Here is a 23,061-nt window from a genome sequence, read left to right as displayed (position 1 = left end):
AATACTTGATACGGATATTCTTTCTGCTGCTGCAACTGATGTTTATGCAATGGCTTTTGATTGTTTTGCTGCTCAATCGTTGAAGTTAAATGTGACAGCTGTGTTTATGCAATGGCTTTGATGAAGGGGTAGATGGGTGTAATATGGATAAGAACTATTATATATAATGTGGCAAATATGTATAGTATACGTTCATATTTTGTATACCAAAGGATTTCAAATTTGATAGTAGTTTTTGATTAGCTTGTTATTGCTGTTACTGTACATTTGTGGTTTAACCCAAAAATGCCGCTGTGTTTCAGCAAACACATGCACGTTTCGCTAGCTGACAGTGTTGAATTTTTAATTAGTTTGTGCTCATGAAGCTTTGGTAATAAAATTTATGTAATCACTGCTTCTTTAAGTTTCCGTGCCTCCTTCGATGTTCTATGACGATCTTAAACATTTAGGGTTTTTGAACTGATTTCCTTTCGACAAATCGCCGCCAAATGGAGGTCGCTATTGGAGAAAGGTACGCCAAACAGCTTGTGGTTGGCGAGATTGGAGACGCGCAGAGTATGCTACGTTTCGCAGACTATCAACACTTTTGTTGGTGTGCTTTGCTATTAGCTATTGTTTATCTAGAAAGGGACGCCCACTCACACAATTGACTTTGGGTGCTATTAACTTTTTAAGAACTTGAGCACATGAGAATTTTTTTGTAATAATTTTTCTATCGAAACGATAAAGCAAGCTTTTAAAACTCGTATGTTCTTTTTAAACTGCACTTTTCTACACCCCTTAAAGATATGTGCCTTTATTAATTTCTTATTGTAAATGCATTCAATTTCTTTATATTCTATTCATTTCACAGCTTCCTTTTGCACTTCACTGCGTAAGCACATTCTATTCGCTTGATTTTCTTATTATTTTTACCGACAATCTTATAAACTAAATATATTAAGCGACATTATTGTTGTTGAGTTTGTGCATCGCTAAAATGTTTTGTCTTGTCGAAATTAACATTGATGTTAGTGGCTTGCATTTCTCTTCGCGTTCACGTTGCTTCTCTAATTGAGCTAATTTTAATTGCTCTTATTTTTGCCTTTTAAGTTGCACACAACACAATTTTTTAAATAGGCAGAGATCGCCAATGTGGAGATTTAAACCACGTTTTAATTTATAAAAACTTTAAACTATATTTATTAATACGCCTTAATGTATGCGTCTATTTTATTTTTTATTTTTCACAACAGTCAAAATTTTTGAAAATTGAAAAAGCAATATTGAAAATTAAAATATTGATAAAATATTTTAAAATTACAAAGTTCAAAGTAACTAAAATACAAAGTTAAATAAAAATAATAAGAACTCTACAATGAGATCTTTCTATTCGTCGTAAATTACTATACGGTAAAGAAGTTTCTACGTCTAAATCAATTTTTTCATCTATGGAAGTATTAATAAACTGTTTCGGAGAATCGGAATGAATGAATTGTCCGTCTGGTGGAGGTAACTCCTGATCCATAATCGTGTCTTTATACGCTCCTGATCGTTTAAAATGCCTTGAGTATGCACCCTAGGTTGTACAAGTAGATAAAAATGAATCGTGTATCTAATCAACATTTTGATCAACAATATCAGTACTGGACACCGTTGAGACATCTTGTCGATTTGTACTAGCACTAGTGGTAGCTAACTGAAACGATGGTTCAAAAGTCCTTATTTGTGGATTTTGAAGATGACTGGTTAGATAAAATCTCAGTCGCTGATGATTCCTTTAATTGTTGCAGCATTTTTTTTCGCAGCCTATAAGCACGTGTACGTTCTGCGCCAGTCTCTCTTTTTGGTATTTTTACTGGCAAGCCTTGCCGAATTCTTTCAGCTTCCTTGGCAGCTTTTTTTCGATTGTAATAGTTTTTACAGATTTCCGCATTGGTTTTAGCCCTCTTGAAAGCTAGAATAGAAATACAACACAAATAATATTCATCACATCTAAACTAAAAGGATCTTAGATTTGCGAACTCTATTTATTCTAGAGAATTAGAGATTAAAAATTAATAATAAATATTAAAAAATTTAAATTCAACAATTTAATAAAACGAGTCGGACCCGTGCGCATCTTGCGCAACCAATATAAAGGGATCCGGCGATTAGCAACGAGTTTGACTGAATTTTTGTATGTGTGCGTGTCGGGTATTTGACGCTTGCCACGCGACTATCAAATAAAAAGCCATCAATCAACATTTGCATTCAGAAACCGTAGCGTTCGGACGTGAATATGTCGTCATCGGATGATAATTTTTTTTACTTGCAACTATTGCAGTTTTATAAAATAAAAAGAAAAGGAAAAAGAGGGACAAAAAGAAATTGTGGACGAAAAGATTGTACGCAGAACGTAATATATTGATAATTTTCAATAAATATTAATATGAATTGCTGCTGTTTTGTCAATCACACCCCGCGACTATCAAATAAGCAAGCGTCAAATGAAAAAATCAAAAATTTTTGATTTTCATCAACGTGTAGTCGACAACAAATACGTGTGTCACGAAATCACCCGACTGCACTAACACACACAAAATGCAGTCAATCTCGTTGTTAATCGCCGGAGCCCTTAAAAGTCTCTTATCAAATATCAACAGAAATCAGCTGTTCTATCAATCAATTAAAATTACAGTTTGCGCTGCCATCTGGCGATGGTAGCAACTGCCGGTAATGCAGTGCAAATATTCACAATAGTGCCATAGTACAAATAGATTTATTTGTGTGCTCACAATCGTTTATTTTTAACAAATTATTTTAATATGTAAAATAAAGCTAAACAAAAGCACTACGACGAAAATTGGCCAAAGCTCGCTAATAGCCCGAATCTCCATCTTTACAACCAAAACTTTATTTATAGATTTGGATTCCAAATAAGAGCGAAAAAGGGACCCGTTATTAAAAACAGCAATTAGAAATAATATATATGATATATAGTATGTACTATATTTATAAATATATTCAAAGTAAAATTTAGGGAATAATAAATGAATATGACATAATTTGTACTAAATATTAAAATACTCTTTATTTCAAATATTTATTATTGATTGTTTTATAGTGCAATTCTCTCAGTCTACGAAGCGTTGCAAATGTAGAAAATATTCCGCCTTCGCTAATTGAGACGTCTACGGAGGAAGCTTCAAGGGATGCGCCCTTTTTAGCTAGTTCATCTGCTTCTTCATTCACATCTATTCCCATATGCCCAGGGACCCAATATAGATGCATGCTTCTCCCTGTCCCGATTATCTCCAGAGACTGCTTACACTCTAACACGTATTTAGATGATGTGTTATTCGAGATTATTGCCTTAATTGCTGCTTGACTGTCAATATAAAAGTTAACACGGTTGCAGCTTAAGCTATTCTCTTCCAGTGTTTCTACTGCTTTGGTTACGGCTAATATTTCCGCTTGGAAAACGCTACAGTAATCCGGCATGATGTATGATCTCTTTATTTCCGGGTCAGCCCAGTATACCGCAGACCCTATTCCTTCCACTACTTTGGAACCATCTGTGTACACATGTATCACATCTTCCGCCATTTGAGCACCCTTGCGCCAATCGTTCACCTCTTTTGTGGGCTTAAGATCTCCCTCGAAGCGCAGATAGGGAATCAGGTAGTCTGTTCGTCTTGTGATTGATGACACTATACTGCTATGACCGTGTGGTCGGCGCTCAAGCTGCCCCGAGGCACCGAGTCTGGTTGCAGTTGTTAACGCTATGTTCCTTGCTACCAGGTATACAGGTGGAATGTGCAGAATTGCATACAGTGCAGCCGTCGGGGTTGTTTTCAGGGCTCCCGTAATGCTAAGCATTTTCTTAATTTTTTGAGGTGGTTGTTTTTTGTGTAGCTTTCCACAACACAAGAACTCAATAGTATAGAATAGGGCTTACAATCGCTGTAAAAACCCAATGAGAAAGAGAGGGCGATAAGCCCCACGTACACCCCAGCATTCTTTCACATGCATAAAGTGCCGTTGAGGCATTCTTCACCCTCTCCTCCACGTTGAGTTTCCATAACAGCTTACTGACTAGGATGATTCCTAGATATTTTGTACAAGGTTTCTCCTGTAGGGCCTCCCCTCCTAACTTAGGCCTGATGCAATTTGGGACCTTGTACCTCTTTGTAAACAAAACCATATCCTTCTTCTCCGCGTTGGCTTTCAACCCTACATTAGATGCCCAGCTATGAATATCCCGAAGCGCCCGATCCATCAAAGAGCTAATCGTTGGAACGCACTTTCCACTTATGACAATTGCAACGTCATCTGCGTAAGCCGCAAGTTTTGCGGGTCCCTCATCGAATCGCCTAAGCAGGTGGTTGATGACCAGCGTCCACAGTAGAGGTGATAGCACCCCTACCTGTGGCGTGCTCCTGTCCACTGATTTCGTGGCCTCGTACAATCCCCATTGAGATGTAATCTTCCTGCAATTTAACATGCAGCCGATCCATCTGGTTAAGGCTGGGTGTACTTTAATGTAATTAAGACCTTTCATAATCACGTATTTAGAAACATTGTTGAAAGCCCCGGCAATGTCTAAGAAGACTCCTAGAGCATATTCCTTATATTGCAGGGCTTTCTCTATGCTTATTACCACCCTATGCAATGCGGTGTCTACCGACTTGCCTTTGGTGTACGCATGTTGTGTTGTGGAGAGCAGCTTTTCATCCACGTTGGACTTTATGTACACATCTATTAGCCTCTCAAAGGATTTGAGCACTAATAATGTTAAGCTAATGGGTCTATAATCTTTGGGATACACGTGACCGATCTTCCCCGCCTTTGGTAGGAAAGCTACACGAGCAGTTCTCCAAGAGTGCGGAACTTGATTCATTCTTATGCACCCATCGAATATTATTTTAAGCCATTCCACGACCGCTCTACCTGAAACTTGTAGCATGGACGGCAATATACCATCTAGGCCCGGCGATTTAAACTTAGAAAACGTCTTCACTGTCCATTCGATCTTGCTATCGGTCACCAAGCCCGGCACTACCCGCTCCGTGATCGAAGTGTGAGTCCTCCAGCTCCTCCACATCGGCAACCTCTTTGAGTTGTCCCAGTTTTCTTTCTACCTGTTTCTGGAATTCAGTCCAGTTCGTTGACCTAAGGTTTCTAAAGGTTCCCTTCATCTCTACTCTCTTTAGAGGGATGCTGAAGCTGATATACGCATGGTCGGAGAAGGATGGTCTATCAAGAACCATCCAATCATACCTTGATATATCACGCTCGGAGCTCAATATAATATCCAGAACATTGCTGGATGTTGGACCAATGTATGTAGGGACATTACCACTGTTGGCTGTCTACAAATTGGTTTGCAGGATGTAACAAAATAGAGATTCGCCTCTCTCGTTCGTATCTGCTCCTCCCCACGCATTGTGGTGCGCATTTGCGTCCGCGCCTATGACCAACCGCCCTTTGTGCCCTTTGTACTGTATTAGTTTCTTGCACTCTATTGGTGGAACCTCCGCAGCATGGGCCATGTAGCAGGATGCCAGGATAAATGCCAGCTTATTCTTTTGCTTAACGGCCATCACTACGAGGTCTTCAGTAGTGTAATTAGGCAGCATATATGAATGCAGCTGTTTCCTTACCATTACAACAGCTCGCACCAGTATTTCCGTTTGCGCATAGTAAACGCCAAATCCGCGTGCGCTAAGTCCAGAAACCTTTCCTCCCGATGAGAACCACGTCAAACTAACCCTCCTCAAGGGTTAGGAGTTCGCTCGACGCCACTTTACTATGTTGGAGGTTTATCTGTGGGACTCGCAGCACCATTGGGCTGCTTGTCCCCCTCCACCTTCGTCGTGACGTCGTCGTGCTCCCCTTGCACTTTTGGTTGGGAGTGTTCGAGGCCCCCTTCAGCCTCTCTTAACTGCTGTGCCGGGTGTTCCTCTGTGCGACTCGCACAACCATCTGGCTATTGGTCCTCTTCTAACACCTTCGTGGTGACGTCGGCTACCTCCACCTGTCCTTTTTCTCTTAGGCTTTTGAGGTCCTTTGCGACTTCGCCCACTTCTAGCGTGTTAGAGTTGCATGTAAATTTTGCCTGTACCAAAGGACATTTTGCCAAGCTGCGTGTACAATATACAATATATTTTGAAGATGTAGAACTGACCTTCCTCCGTAGGCCGAGATACAGTAGGTACCTTCCAAACCTGTGTCGGTATGTTCGGATTCTGATTCTGCAGAAGTCGCAGTGTATCCTCCGACTTCATCACGCATGGTATCCATACCTTAACTTTTGGTACCGTGGGGATTTGCGCTTTATCCACTACCTCAAAACGCGCGTTCGTGCCTTGCCTTTGGAGGTTTGGAACCACTTCCTCCAGCCACCGCAAGCTCCCGATGTTGTCGCACGCTATCATCTTCACACCATTATACCACTGCTCCCAGGCGTTGGACAATTCTTAATGCTGCACGGTACTGCGAGAGAGCTCTTTTACTTCCTCTGCTCCGTACCCTTCTACACTCTTCTACTCCGTTTTCATTTGTATGCTTTTCCAACACGGAGTTCATTGAATCAGCACTAGTCTCGCTCCCCGAGTCCGATGCATCGCTTAATGCGTATTTGTCGTCCTTGGCTTGCGCCTCAGTCCTCCTCTTATCATCGTCCTTATTACAATTAGGTGATGAGTCGTTCATCTTGGTCTTACGACCACCTGCCCAACAAGGCGGGCTCATCGGTCCAGTATTATATACGGGAAAAGAACCGTCCTACCTACGGTCCTTGGCGAGTATAACCAAGTCCAGGCAGAAGTGGTATGTGAAGTCTTAATTGGGAAGGTCTCGGTTCTGCACAAATTCGTTGTGGCAGAAATCGTTGATGAAGTCATATTGGGAGTGCACTTCTTAGTTGACCATGGCATCAGGGATCGACATGCAAAGGATTATGCGCTATAAGAACAAGGATGTGCCACTTAACTTCAGTTTGCAGAAGGGGTTCAGCAGTAAGCGAGTGCTGGTGGAGGGAATTCGACAAACACCACAAAAGTCGAAGACAGTAGATGGGGCAAAGGATGATGGAACGAATGGGCCAAATAAATCAAAACCGATGGTACCTGCGAGAAAAACACTGGCATTGACAAACTCAAATGGATGCGCTAAAACGAAGGAAGGAATTTCCCACAAAGAATGCAAGGGTGGTTTCAAGCCAGGGCGCACTACTGTTGTGAAACGTCAGAACGATACTGATTATGCAAAACCAATCCATCAAGCTCAAGCCCTACGAAGTAGTTCATTGCCCAAACAGGGTGTAAGGGAACGAACCAGGACAATGAGTTGTAAGATGAAACACAGGCAGGGCCGCGGAGAGCCGAGCCGGGGCCCTGGGACAGTTCGCGGTTACGGGCCCCCTAAAAAATAAACTCAATCCATTAAAAAAAAATAACATAACATACATAAATTTTTCAATTCACATTGTCAGTTTTATTTCATATAAAATAAGATTTACTGGAGCACTTACATAAATGAAATGTTAGATTTCATTGTTTCATTTGCTTACATTAACTTTTTCTAAATATGTACATTTTAAGAGCTTGAATCAGCCAAGGAAAACCTTTCGTGCGTTTTGGTCTGCGAATATGGAAAGTACCGATTCAAAACTAATGCTGCGAGCAAGGCTGGACTCCAACGCCAATGTTCCAAGGCTTGTCTAGCGATTTTGGCTCATAGTAGAACGAAAAGAATTTTTCACGCGAGACAATAGACTAAAAGAACGCTCCCCTTCAGCCAAACTGACTGGAAGTGTGCAAAATATTCTTAATGCTATGCAGATGTTAGGAAATAATACTTCCATCTTCAAGTCATGAAATTTGTTCAGAAGTTGAAATGGTGGCAGCGAATCACATCCCAAATTTGCTAAGTGGATGGCTTTGAGATGAATGATTTCATCTATTACATCCGTAGAAATATCGATGCCATAAATCGTGCAGAATGCCGCTGCCTTTTCTCTGAGCTCTTCTTCCGTCAGATCCTGATACTTCCACAAAACACTAAATTTAATCGCAATGTCATTTACGGCTTCGAAACGTCTTGTCATGTTACCAATCAAGCAGTCAAAAAGAACGTAAAAAACTTGCTGTTTGAATTAGTTTCGGAATCAAACTCAGGTGATTCGCCAGGTAATTCATCGAACTGGCGCTTTCTTATCTTTTTTCTGCGAAAGTATTCACAACTCCTATACTCCCTGCCAGAACCTTACATTCTTGAAGTATGATCGACCATTGACCCCTGAACTTCTTCAACTCATCAATCAGGCTACGTATATTTTCTGTTTCCACGTCCAGTGCGGCATTTCTAGCTTGCAGTACCAGATTTCGATGGGTAATTGCCGTCAACAGTTTAAGCCAAATGGAGGCTAAGAGGATACACTCAAATTTTCCCATATATGCTTCAATACCTTTCAAATCCCTTACTGTTTCTGAACTCAGATTCAAAAGCTTGATTTCATCAATAGCTTTCAAAATTTGGGAATGTGAGTTACGAAAGGTTTCACACTATCCACACGAACAGACCATCGTGTCTGTGACATGCTATGCAAGGAGCAATTAGTTTTTTCCTTGAGAATTTCCCATCTCTGAGGGCTTGCGCTAAAGAATTATACAATTTCTGCATAATACCGAAAAATGTGATGACTTCTGCACAATATTCAGCAGCTTCCCCTCCACATAAATTTAAACTATGACAAGTACAAGGTGCAAATATTGCCAGGGAGTTATCTCTCAGGATATGACTCTGCGCTCCTCTGTTATGACAGCTCATATTACTGCCATTATCATACCCTTGCCCACGGCAGTCATCCAGTGGAATATTGTGCTTTTTTAGAGTACTGCGAATCATCTCAGTGATAGCTCCTCCTGTTTTTGCGTTACAATCGACAAACTCTAAGAAGAGTTCTTGGATTTTCCTTTTTCCGGAGTCCCTGTGTAATAAAACATAACGCAATATAAAAACAGTCTGCTCAATATGCGCCGAATCAGGAGTTGCATCGACTATTACTGTGTAATACTTGACGGACTTTCTCTCGCTTTCTATCTTTCTAATTACTTGACTTGCACAGATTTCTATGAACTCATTTTGTATTCCATCAGACAAATAATGTGCTTGGAGACGATTCTTTTTCAAGATTCCGTCACCTTCTCCAAATGTTCATGCAATAGGGGGTCATAATTGCTGATCAGTTCCAAAATACCAAGAAAGTAATACCAAGAAAGTTTCCATTTTTTGGATTTCCGATCAATAGCAACAAAATATGTACATATGTATCTATGAAATCCTAGTTAGAGTACTGTAAATACTGCTTTGCCTTGCCGGGCCCCCAAAAACCTTCCGGGCCCCAGGGCAATTGCCCTGGCTGCCCCCTCCCCCCTCTCCGCCGCGTGAACACAGGTACGACAAAGGCAACAATTTGGAAGATTTCCTGGCGGGAGATTTGGTAGTGTTATACAACCCTCGCCGGCGGAAAGGTGTTCATTCAAAATTTCAATGTACCTGGGAAGGCCCGTTCAAAGTTGTGAAGCAGATCAGTGATGTCATCTACCGCAACAATTTGGAAACCACGAAATAGAAGGGTGGTTCATTTGGAGAGGCTAGCAGCGGCTAGATCGAGAGATTTGTCTGATCGGGACGACCAGACTTAGGTGGAGGGCAGTGTGGCGAATGTTGACATCACTAGGCTGTTACTAAATAAACACGCAACAACAAAAACATGATTTCCGTCAGCTCATTTCGGCTGCTTAGTAGAGTATCGCCCCATGTCGTCTGCCAATTCGAAATCGTCCTCTCTCAAAATTTCTCATTTCAGGATTTGTCACAAAAACGCTCTATATCAGAATTAGGTTGAAGGCCTTATTGCAGAATGCTTTTCATCAACTCCCTCTAAAGGCTTGGTTTCCTCGGAAAGCGGTGCCGCTTTATTACGACCGCTAAAGAACGCCCGGTACGCTCACCGTTTTCAGCGGCACCGCTTTGTTGGAAACTATGAGCAGTTACGGCAAACGATCCATAAAATTGTATTTTACATTTTTCCTTTTTTTTAGTATTTCCTCTTATTTTTTTAACTGCACATATAAAAATAACATGTTCAAAAAAATTTTAATTCAAAAATAGTTTATTTTATAAATATTTGTCAAAAAGTTCACCGCTTTGACAATAGCGGTGGCAAAAAACGGTGATGAACGAGTTTCCACCGTCATGACGGATGGGGTTGTTTTATGCCCGGCCGCTATATTACGTTACGGTGAACTTCACCGTCTTCTTAGCTTACACATAATTACTTTTACACTGCAACAATTTTGACAACATACTCTACCGCTACGTAACGGCCGCTAAATAGCGGCACCGCTTTCGAGGAAACCAAGCCATAAGTAAAAATGCATTGAACTTATGCTCAGATAGGGAGTATTTGAAACAAAGGGTATAACAGAAAATATATGGTGAGTGTGCGCCCAGATTGTAACCTATATCGGAGGTTATATTCCAAAAACTACTAGATGAACAAACGCTATCCATGCACTTTTCAGGACCGGCTTGCCCTTTGACCTGAAGATATTAAGCAAAATATGCGTATAAGTAACTTTTTTTCAAAAAATTATATCTTGGAAACTAAAGTTGCTAGAGGGATCAAATCAACGCGAGGCTTTAGGTCATTTAACGAGGCATGTTACCTAATTTTTTTTTTTAATTTTAGGAATATATTTTTCATTAAAAATGTTAAAGGACAAAAATATAAAACTATTTTTTTTCATGATCCCTGAGATTTACAATGACTAAAATATATATGTTAGTCGCCTTAATGTCCGCTCTTGCTCAAAGAAAGTTCGCGACGAAAAAATTGATGCAACAGTTTGGAAAAAAATAAAATGTAATTTACCTGCAATAACTTTCCATTTTATTAAAGTAATTCTTTTCAATACATTCTCTGTGTAGAGTGGAAATGTGTATGTATATTCATGGCGCGACCAGTCTTTTGTAAGTAAAACTTGATACTTCATATTTTTGCTTTCGGGCGTTTTTTTTTATTTTTATTTTAGGAATATATTTTAAAAATGTTAATACCTATATGACACTACTTTATTTTCGTGTATTTTTTCTTGTATTTTATCTTTAATTTTTTGCCGCACTCCCTCCTAATACGGCTTCAGTACTGGTGTAAGTGGGGAAACTATATTTCAAAAATCTAACGAAATACAAGGAAAATACAATCTAGTTCATTAAAAACAAACGAGCCAGTTTGTATTTCGATAGGTTCTTTTGACATTCGGCCGTTTTTTCTTTCTTTCTGTTTTGTTTTTAGTTTGAAAATTTGGTGCAAAAACAAAGTTAAAATCAACTTACTTGTGAAAAAAATTAACCATGAGAGACCGAAATAATTTTCGCGTAATATTTGCATCGTTTTTATTGTTAAAAGTGTTAATGTAAATATAAAATATAAAACAGAAACAAAAACATGTCAAACTCACTAATTTTGGGGGAATAGTGGTCTCGCTTTTTCATGATAGAAATTGTTTTTGTGTTTTGAAGTTCCGATAAAGTTTTTTAGCTTGGAATTCAAGCAAAAATAAAGTAGTGTCATATATGCTTTAGGAACAAAAATATAAAACTATTTTTTTCACGATCCCTGAGAGTTAAAATGACGAAAAAATAAATGTTAGTCGCCATATTGTCCGCTCTTGCTCATAGAAAGTGCACGAGGAAAAAATTGGTGCAACACTCGAAAAAATTATATTGAATAAAACACGCTTCTCTAAACTAATTAATGTCTTTAGTACCAAAAGTTTTATTAACAATATAATATCTGCATTATTGAAGAATCGTTTAAAGTAAATCAACGACAAAGCCATTTGTGGTGCATATTGTGAACGGCCTACAAAAATTGGTATTATTTTGACCAGAGTACGATTTTCTTTGGTAATAGTTATTGATACATTTTTGGTGGCGTATACATATATGTACCGTCTACAAATAATATGAGCTGATTACTTTCAATATTGAATAATTTTTTTTCAGTTTCGCTTGTCTCCGATATAAGGTGCTGTCAAGTAACTGCATTATATCCGAAATAATAATATTTTTCAAAACTTGATTAACTTTAGAAATGTATTCTGAAACTTGTTGGTGGTGGGATAAGCCAAAAATACTAGATATTGTTTGGTTTGAGTTCCTGGTCTTTAATTTTAACAAAAATATAAATAAAGCTTGGGTTACAGAATGTGTGTTTGCATTTCGCACAGACGTAAGCAACGACCTTATGTTTGATATACTCTCCCAAGAAAACCCATTCAAAGCTTTTACTTGCTCCTTGGACATATCGTGTTCGTTCACTCTACAGAATAACAACTGTGATTTCTTTGACGTTGTATTAAGGAATAACATAAGTTCTGTTTTTTCTATTGCACTAGTATAAGAAACAACTCGAAGATGCGCTAAATCTTCTTCATAAAAATAATTTCCGATTAAATGATCGGACAAATATTTGCCTTTTAATAAATAAATTTATTCCTGTTTGTAATAGTATTTACGTAATACCAGTGGCTTTTTGACATATTACGCAATATTTCCGAATAGATGCAACCCTTCGAAAGGGAACATCAATAAAATTATCCTTCAATTTCATTGACACCACTATTATCAACATCCTCCATTCTCACATTGTTTTCTTCTGTGCTTGAACAATATTCAACAGGTGATGTACATTTCGTGTTACAGACTATTTTATTCAAATATGGCAGAAGTCGACATAACAGAAATCTTACGAAGAACCTATGACAATTTTTGCATTTGTCCGACTTTATTAGGTAATATATGTTAAATTAGAAACTAACTGGCGTTTTTATATTGTAAAGAATTTAGTGGTCTTTATTAGTGTACTTCACAATAACACTTATACTTCGCAACCAATAGCGTGCTTAAATCAAACTGATTGGTCATGCCTGAGCTGGTGCTGCTTTTATACTCTTGGCATATTTCTAGGCGTTTCTATTTCTAGAATTTACTACTTGTTTACCAGCTATAAATTTATCAGCTATAACTACAGATGCAATTATAGCTCCTCGCATAGCCATATGCGCGTGTATATGTGAGTGATACTTCCACCGATGATTGCCTACTTTTGGGAGTATCTCAGATATATGCATGTGTATGTGTGAGAACTACTTTGCTGATTGTATGGACATATGTGTAGACATGATTGATTTGTTTATGTGCATACCAGTGTGGCAGCTTGCTTTATTGTTGTTGTGGCTTTATTTACTTAGTATCAGATTAGTGATGTGAGTATTACTTAGTGTCACTCATATTCGTCACAATATTATAAGCTAAAACAGGAAGTATCAATTTATACGTACAAAAGACTGGTCGCGCCATGAATATACATACATATTTCCACTCACCACAGTGAATGGTTTGAAAAGAATTACTTTAATAAAATGCAACGATATTGCGGGTAAATTACATTTTATTTTTTTCCAATGTGTTGCACCCATTTTTTCCTCGCGTACTTTCTTTGAGCAAGAGCGGACATTAAGGCGACTAAAATATATTTTTTTCCTTATTATAACCTCCGGGATCGTGAAAAAAATAGTTTTATATTTTTGTCCTTTAACATTTCTTATGAAAAATATATTCTTAAAATTAAAATTGATCCCTCCAGCAATTTTAGTTTCCGAGATATAATTTTTTGAAAAAAAGTTATTCATATGCATATTTTGCTTAATATCTCCAGGTCAAAGGGCAAGTCGGTCCTGAAAAGTCCATGGATAGAGTTTGTTCGTCGAGTAGTTTTTGAAACATATCCTCCGATATAGGCTACGATCTGGGGACACACTTCCGCTACACCCTTTTAAGATTCACATGAGCACGTTTTTAAGTAGCACAAAACCATTTTTTATATAAAATTTTCTGTTTTATAATGGGTATAAATTAAATACGGGACTAGTAAATTTTTGATTAAATTCGCGACTACTGTGTCACGGCGGCCGCCTTTGGTTAATACCAAAAAATCTTATTGAAGCAATAAAAACAGGTCGGTCCCTAGTCCACTTTACGAAAAAAAGATTCCTTATTATTAGCCCACCTAGGTACCGATATTCAAGTAAGTCCACTTCTCGGAAAAAACTTTCTTAATATTAGCCAACGCGAAAAGCTACCAAAATTCAAACAAAACGCTCAATGCATTTTTTTTTCGATCGGTCTCCGGTCCACTTCCCAGAAAAAAAAAATGTCTCTAAATATTAACCTAAGCAATAATTTACCTATGGACCAAATTTCAACCAAATCACCAAACAAGTAAGCCTTCGCCATTCAAACTAAATAATACACAATTCGAGCTTCTCCAAGTATTTTATTTATTTGTGTTTGATAGCGTTCATCTTAATGTCGAATACTGCACAAAAGAATTATGTTGATGCACACTCTGATCCTAATAATATAGTAATCGAGGGCAGCTAATTATTATTATTATTTTATTTATATGTATTTAATTAGCGAGCTTTGCTCATATTGCTTTATACAATGGTTTTTGTAATTGATATTAGAGAAAAATTGTAGGTTTACAAACGGCGATGGTTACTAGGACATGTTTCTGAATTTCAGTTCTTCATCAGCTAGCTTTTCGGGAGCTGAGCGTTGAACTCGAATCTCCAACATTCACATCAGTGCAAGCCTTTAGCTGCTACGCCATATGAATGTTCCGTTGTTCGCTGTACAATTGGTCTCTAAGAGTTGGCCTTGTCAACGCTCAGCTCCCGAAAAGCTAGCTGATGAAGAAGTGAAATTCAGAAACATGTCCTAGTAACCATCGCCGTTTGTAACTTACAATTATTTTATTTATTTATTAACTAGGGGAAAAGAAGCGCCAATGCCTTCTTTACCAAAGATAAGGAGCACTAGTAAGAACACCTTCGGCTCGCTTTTTTTGTTTTTGCTGCATACATTCGATAGGAATTACTTAGATTCACTTAAACTTATAGATAACTAGCTTTACCAGGCGCACGTTGTAACGCCCGAGATCGAATGGATGTTGCGTTATTTTTTCTGTTTTTTTGTTGATAATTTAATTTATTGTTATGTAAATTGAATTGAATTTTGTACGCATATTTGGTGAAATTTTCTGTAAAAACATTTTATTCTTGTATTTTATTGTATCTTATTTTATATTATTGTATTGCTTTTACCGCTGATGATTGTTGCTTTGATTACATTACGAAGAAGCATGACTGGCGAGCCAATTTTCAAAGTTGATATATTCGCAGGCATTCCTTTTGGTTCTAAGGAGTATAGAAATTCATTTGGATAATTCACAATTTTATCTTCATCTGTAACTGTGTCGATCGATTTATATTTCGTCACTTCACCAGGAAATTGATTTTGAAAGCGATCATTGATTTTGTTAACATGATCATTTTTGGGAGCTAAGATGGTTCTTTCGCATAGCCAAAAAACAAAAACAAAAACATTTAAATTTAAAATTCTTAATTCTGAAATATGAAAAACTTTCGTCTTGATCGAAGGAACCTCGAGCCAAAATTTGGTGATGATCGAAGTATAGCAAACACGTTTTCATAGGGAACACACACTGAAGCTAAACAATTTTTTTTAACAGCGGCAGATTACTAAACGTCCCAAAGGCATAACAGCTAAACTCAACAATGCAGTCAAACTTTAGGTGTTAAAATAACTTAAGTTTGTACGGCAGCTATAGTTTTTTCCCATTTCACATTTTACTGGAGGTTTTAGGACTTACCGTCACATAGCTCCTTACCAATTTTAATTATCCTACCATTACGACATCCAGATATATGCAGTATAATATATTCCATTTGTATGGCAGGTGCACGCCCCCTTTTTCCCAATTCCATATTTTCTTGGTGGTGTTAAGGATCCACCTCAAATAACTCCTTACTGAATTTCAATGTTCTGGCATGTATACCTTCAAAGTTATGCAGTACCAAAGATTCCATTTGAATGGGAGGTTCCACGCCCCCTTTTTCCCAATTCCGCATTTTCTTGGTGGTGTTAGGGATTGACCTCATATAACTCCTTACTGAATTTCAATGTTCTGGCATGTATACCTTCAAAGTTATGTAGTACCAAAGATTCCATTTGAATGGCAGGTTCCACGTCCCTTTTTTCCCAATTCCGCCTTTTCTTGGTGGTGTTAGGGATTGACCTCATATAACTCCTTACTGAATTTCAATGTTCTGGCATGTATACCTTCAAAGTTATGCATTACTAAAGATTCCATTTGTATGGGAGGTGCCACGCCCCCTTTCTACAAATTCCGTATTTTCTTGGTGGTGTTAGGGATTGATCTCATATAACTCCTCATTGAATTTCAATGTTCTGGCATGTATACCTTCAAAGGTATGCAGTACCAAAGATTCCATTTGTATGGGAGGTGCCACGCCCCTTTTATATATCGATTTTATTTTTAGCCTAAAACCTTCGCGTTGATCGAAGGAACCCATAACCAAAATTTGGTGATGATTGATGTGTGGGAAATACGTTTCCATAACGAACACACATACACGCGCACAGAATTTGATTTTTATATATATATGGCTAAACCGATTTGGGATTTCAAATTCAACTAACCATCATCTCTGCTTCCTGTATCTTTTCTAAAAATTTCATGGCAATCTGTCGAGCCGTTCTCGAGTTATGGAGTGACAATCAAAATGTACACTTCTTTTTATATATATAGATTAACGCTATATTAATTTCTTAAGACTCGTTAATCTATGGAATTAATTAATTTTATCTATGGATTGAATATCTGGAGTTTTTAACAATCTGATAGGGCTCATTTTTACGAATAGGTTTGCTCTGGTTGCAGAGAAATGTTGACACCTGTCGAGAAGATGGATCACAGAGTTTGCTTCCGGGTTACAGAAAGGGGCACTGTGTTACGCCCATACCTTTGTAAATTTGCTCATGTGTAATAATCATGTGCCTATGCGTAGTCAGATGAATGCTTTCAATTTGTTACAGCTGACCTCGACAGGGAAAGTAGCCGGTCTTCCGTTGGTGTTTATGTTTGCGTAGTGATGTGTGAAGTTTTTCCAGTTTTCCGATTTTGTGTTTTGCAACTCGATTGTGCCAGCCTGACGATGTTTAATTTTGAGATTATGTTTGTACCATGAGTGGCTCTTTAGCTGCTAATTTTACTCTTTGGTCTCCGACTTCATTTCGAGATATTGAAACGTGGCTTGAGACCCACATAATCTTTATGAGGTTATTTCCTTCTAAAAGAGTTTTACGTATCGATAATACCAAATAAATTAGCTAAGTTTCGATTGGCATTTGGAATGGATACAAGTTTCTGAAAACCGTAATGTGAACTTGCATAGTTTTCATAATTCAAGTTATTTCCAAAGTGTTTATTCGTCATGACTCCCTTCGCTTGCCAATTCATAATCTTTGGCATTCGCATCCTTTTGCAGGTTTTCATAGAACTGACGATGTTCGGGACCAATAAATTCCATCAATTTCATTAAATCATTGAATTTTTGCATCAGTAATTGGCCTTCCTAACGGAAACAGTAATGGAGTCGAAAATTTGAGTGCATTATCGGAAACATTATTCCTATTTATCTCAATTTTTTTCATTACTTTAAAATCGTCGAAAGCAAAAATTGTCATCGGATGCGCACGGTGGCTTTGAATTTTTCTGATTTTTTGATTATTTAGGTCTTTTTTGACGTTTATTATCAATTTGTTTAGTTCTTCGGCAGATATAAAATCGTTAATTTCCATTTTTGTTACGGTAAATTGCGGATGTGTCTGTTTTGCATTTCTTATAATATCAATCCACTTATCAGGCGTTTCAATACACTGGTACATTTCAGATATTCGCTCTATTATTTTGAATTGTTTGTCACACATATTGTAATTATGTCCAGATAAGAAAAATTTCTGCTCAATTAAATCAATGTCACTATTCGCTAAAAAATGTTTGATTAAAAGCGTTATTTTTACGCTTGGATTGAGACCACCACACGAATTGGAATATAATATAATATGTTTCACATCTCTCGATAAATGCATTCAGAAATGTTTTATAAGGCATGATGCGATTTCTTCGGCACCACGAGACGCTTTGTTCTCGGACCAGACGTACATGTAAGCTTTACCATGCCCATCAGCTTCATTGAATATGCAAAGGTTGTAAGTCCAAAGCTGGTGCTTGTCAAATGCAATATTGCTTGAAAAGGATGGAGTTTCTAACGCTTTCTGTAAATCAAAAACTAAAACCACCGTTTTATCTTCAAGTTTTGCTTTCTCGATATCTTCCGAAAATTCTTTCGGTGCAAGTTGATTGTGCAGCTTTCGATCTTCCTCAATACTGTTTCTTTCATTTGCAGTTAAATTCTCCTTTTTTAACATTAGATTAAACTTATTGCAAGTCATACATGTACCTGAACAAGAGTGTTTAAATGTCAAATTAAATTCATTTTTTAATATTCCAGAAAAAAAGGTCTGCAAACAGGTTTTCGATCTTCTGGTTGTCTGGAAGATGTTTCTATTTTCCATCTACATGAATATTCGTCGTAAACTTTCTTTAAATTCAATCCCTCCTTAAGGTATTTGTTTTTGGTGGAAGACCGCCCAAAACGTGACTCATAAGAGGGGGGCGATTTTATAAAATTTCTGACAAAATTTACTTTTTCATCGCTTGGCTTCAATCTAGGGCCGTACTCTGGTTTACAGTAGTCAAAAGGGTCCTCAACCTTCAGCCATCTATAAAAAGTGCCAGTATTGATTTGAAAAAGTTTTAAGAGAAAATTGGGGCATACTTCATGAGAAATACCAAAGTTATCAGTTAAATGATACTCATACTCAGTTTTTCTGTGTTTATACCCTGGCGTATATTTCATATTCCTCTTTTTGAACGTGTGTTTCTTAGCCGTTGATGATATCATCAAAAATTTTTCTGCAAGGTTTGAATTGTGATATGTCTGGAATAACTCTTTTTGTCGTTGAGGTGTTATCTTGTTGCTACATTTAAATCTGCAGTGACATGAAACTTGCTTAAATTTTTTTATTTGCCATCTTTACTTCGGTAGCTCCTTTTTGCACGTTTTTAAGATTTTTCTTCAATCGGGGGGGGCGTATATGCTTCTTCGTCCGATGAAGCTAAAAATATATGATGTATATTGGAACGATTTTCCGTCATCCCTTGTCAAATTTGGTTTTGAGACAAACCGGTTTCGGCGTTGTGCCATCATCAGTGTCGATTTTCGTTCTGATCTGTTGTTGTCATTTGTCCTGTTTTTATAGTTCGTAGGTATATGAGGCCCATCATTAATTTTAAAACGGCACCATGTTACAAACTGTCCAAATATTTAAAAACGATATTGATAGACACTCTGGAGCTAAGGAACGAATATGCAATAGCTAACACAACAGAACTAATAGAGAGACTCGAGACCGTAGAGCTAACAAGAAACAGCAAATTGGTATCTTTTGACATAAAAGATCTATACCCATCTATACCACTATCGGAGACTTTGGACATAGTTAGCTCAACAATAGTTCATAACACAAAAAACAAAGTAAAAAGTATGCAAATCACAAATACGCTAAGAACCACTTTACGTCAAAACTATTTTAAATTCAACAATAAAATATATAGACAAACAAACGGTCTTGGAATGGGAAGCCCCACATCAGCAATTCTTATGGAAGTGTTCATGCAAAATCTGGAAGAGAAGTACATACAGAAGCTGAAGTCCAAATTAGGCGTGTCATTTTATGCTAGATACGTGGATAAAAATGCAGCATTAAGGCACTTGGTACATAGACTTGAAAGAACACCTCTTACACAAGAGGCATATAAGAGAGAACTTGAGGTCATATATAATATCGCTGCAAACAACGGATATAAAAAAGCACTAGTAGATAAGCTCAGAAGGACAAATGGAGAACCAAAAAGAAATAACGAAAAGGAAAATAATAGCTGGACGACTATGACATATACTGGAAAGGCAACATATAAATTGGCAAACTTCTTTAAAAAATATAACATTAACACAGCATTCAAAACATCGAACAATCTAGGGCGAAAACTAAGAACTAACATTAACTCAGAGGATCGGTTTAGCAGCCACGGCGTATACAAGCTTACCTGCGGATGCCAGCATAGTTACATAGGACAAACAGGACGGCAAATAAGAACGAGGTTCAGAGAACATATTAGAGATTACAACAAAAAAATACGGAATCCAAACATTATACCCGAGTCTAACTTCGCGAATCACATGGTCGAGAATGAATGTTCCCCAGGAAACATCAATAAAACAGTTAGGGTTCTTCACATACAAGAAAAGGGCCGACGTCTCAACGTACTCGAAAACATGGAAATCTACAAACAGAAAACATTCGACGGTAGAATAATAAACGAACAGATAAACACCATTTCTGACACAATATTCGAGCCTTTAAAACTTGTTTACAGGAAACAACTTAATCACACAGGTACAACAGACAAACGCACAACAACAAATAAACACAAAACAATTAACACACCAAAACAAAAAACCGACAAAGAAGGTCAAACGACTAAAATCACAGATTTCTACCTACCCCAGTCAGCCACACAAATCGATTAGTAAACCACCCTCGGTTCTGAACGAACACACAGCACATACACATAACTAAATATACACAAGCATCAATTTGACAATACCTGCTCATATACCTACGAACTATAAATACAGGACAAATGACAACAACAGATCAGAACGAAAATCGACACTGATGATGGCACAACGCCGAAACCGGTTTGTCTCAAAACCAAATTTGACAAGGGATGACGGAAAATCGTTCCAATATACATCATTTATCCACCCTGTCGGAAAATCAACCAAACTAAAAATATATTATATATAATGTAATGGATACAAATATTTGTTTTGTTGATTCTATTAAGTCAAATACCATTAGAATTTGTAGAACTGTTAGTTGTATTTGATGAAATTTTAGCACCAATTTCTCCATCATCTTGAAAATTATCCAATTTTTTATCAAACAATTTTGAAATATTTTATCATTATTTTTTAAAAATTGGCGCTTGAACGCCTTAACGACTTTGACCGTCTCCCAACAAAGTGCTTCTCTACGCGATAACTGACGATCAAATCATTCTCCAACGGTTTTCTTGAACGCAACAGGGGCATTATTTTTACCGTACTGCCACCGGTGCGTGAAACCGGGCAAAATCATATACACGAAACAGCACTGCTACAACAACATATACACTAGACTGGCCGTAAATTTTTTTTTTGGAAAACCTTTAATTTTTTCATCTTAAAATATTAGGTTATGTGTAAAAAGAAACATTGTAATTTTTCAGCTCGATCTGATCATCCCTTAACGTGCCTTGTGAAGGCCAAATTACGTAGGACTTCAAGAAAATTACCATTTTTACGATTTTTAGTGTCATTTTTCACTTTTTTGAAGTTTTTTCAAATTGTTTTTAAAACGACAAAAGAACAAGTTAAAGAAGTGTAACAAAACATTTGTTTTAATTCACTGTTTTTTTTTTATTAGTATATAGTACTATTTCCAAAAGAAATAAAAGTTTATTACTTATTTAATGAGAGACGATTTGGTGCAAGATGGATAACTTTGCCTGTAGTGCTCAACAACTTGCAATAAGTACTGTTTATCTTCTTCATTATAAGTCAGTGCTCGATTGAAGTCGGTGATCAATTTCAATGCTCTCTCAGGAGCGTCATTGACTACAGTTAAATGTTGACAAATTCCTTTTCCTGCCTTATAATCTTCTCTCTCTTGCCATGTGGAAGGATCCGATTGCAAAAAATTTCTATTCTAAACGTGTGAAGAATGCTTTAGTTCTTGGTGAAACAAAATTAATTATATCCTTGCTGTCATAGAGAAGTATATCGAGCATAGTTGCGGTAATTCGTTTTGGAACAGCATTGTCATCTTGGTTTTCTTTATTAATTGCTTTTACCATTTTTGCTGAATATGCAAGGGAATTATTTCATCATAAAATTAAAGGCCAAGATGTTCTTCCGACAAGTACCATAAATTATTTTTTATTTTTTGTAATAAAGCATTGGAAGCTTTTTTATCAAAATAGGCAATCGAATCTTGAATCAGCCTTAGGTCATTATGTGGAGCAGCTATTGGATCTACACAACGAAACCAATACGGAACGTAGATGCAGGCCAGAAAAATACAAATGCTTCGTAGACTCTTTTTCTCTGAAGTTGTTAATTTGAATTGGTTGCGAAACAGAAACATTTTGTAACAATACAGACACTTCGACATAAACCTTGCGTGCGATGTTGCGCCAGGTGACCGAACTTGTGAAAAACTTGGTACGTCTTCCCCAACAAAGAGTAGAGATAGTTGTAACAGCTCCTTATAATCAGCACGAATGTGGTGTTTATTTAACGTAGTTAAGCAGAAATTCTTAAAAGTATCTATTTCTGCTATTGTTAAGACTCGCCGAACTTCTACGTCCGATATTCCACTTTTGATGGATTTAAGGTGAAAAGTGGAACATCCGGGGCTGATGATTTACCAAAATTCAATTGAAACACTGCTTTTACTAACAGCTCGCTAATATGATTCCGACATGGGAAGAAAAGTAGAGTGCGGCCTATTCTTTTTGCAAGCAGGAAAGCAGCTCCATTATAAAGTCCAGTATTAGCAGCCGTTGTATCAAATGATAGAATTTCCACTAATTCTTCGAGTTTCCATGCGCACAAAAAATTATAAATTTCTGCAGATATAGTCTCTCCTTTGAATTTTCCATTTTAGGTATACGTAGCAGTTTCTCCATGTTTTGCCCCGTTACAACGAGAGACAATCGGTCCTTTTTTTCGGTGCCACTGATTTCTGGAAGAAGCTTACCATCCCAGTGAAGGACAAAAATTTCAGGAATCTAAAGCACGATAAAAAATCAAACATACTTATAAACGTATTCAGAAATACAAATTTATTACATTGAATCCATCAATAATCTCTTCTGCTTGTCTGCGAAGAAAATTCTTTCTCATT

The 23,061-nt window shown here is 37.3% G+C and overlaps 1 protein-coding gene across 1 annotated transcript in view; it reads right to left on the bottom strand.

Moving 5' to 3' along the window:
* Positions 1–1,850: 1,850 nt before the first annotated feature.
* The window catches only part of LOC137252278 (uncharacterized), a 271,447-nt gene continuing 250,236 nt past the window's right edge, over positions 1,851–23,061 (bottom strand). Inside the window, exon 8 of the transcript XR_010953493.1 lies at positions 1,851–1,936. The gene's annotated coding sequence lies outside the window, so the exon portion shown is untranslated. The remainder of the gene's footprint in view (positions 1,937–23,061) is intronic.

This window comes from Eurosta solidaginis, chromosome 5, assembly GCF_040869045.1.
Source record: "Eurosta solidaginis isolate ZX-2024a chromosome 5, ASM4086904v1, whole genome shotgun sequence".
In the NCBI taxonomy this organism is placed as follows: domain Eukaryota; kingdom Metazoa; phylum Arthropoda; class Insecta; order Diptera; family Tephritidae; genus Eurosta; species Eurosta solidaginis.
This window is presented reverse-complemented; position numbering and strand designations above follow the sequence as displayed.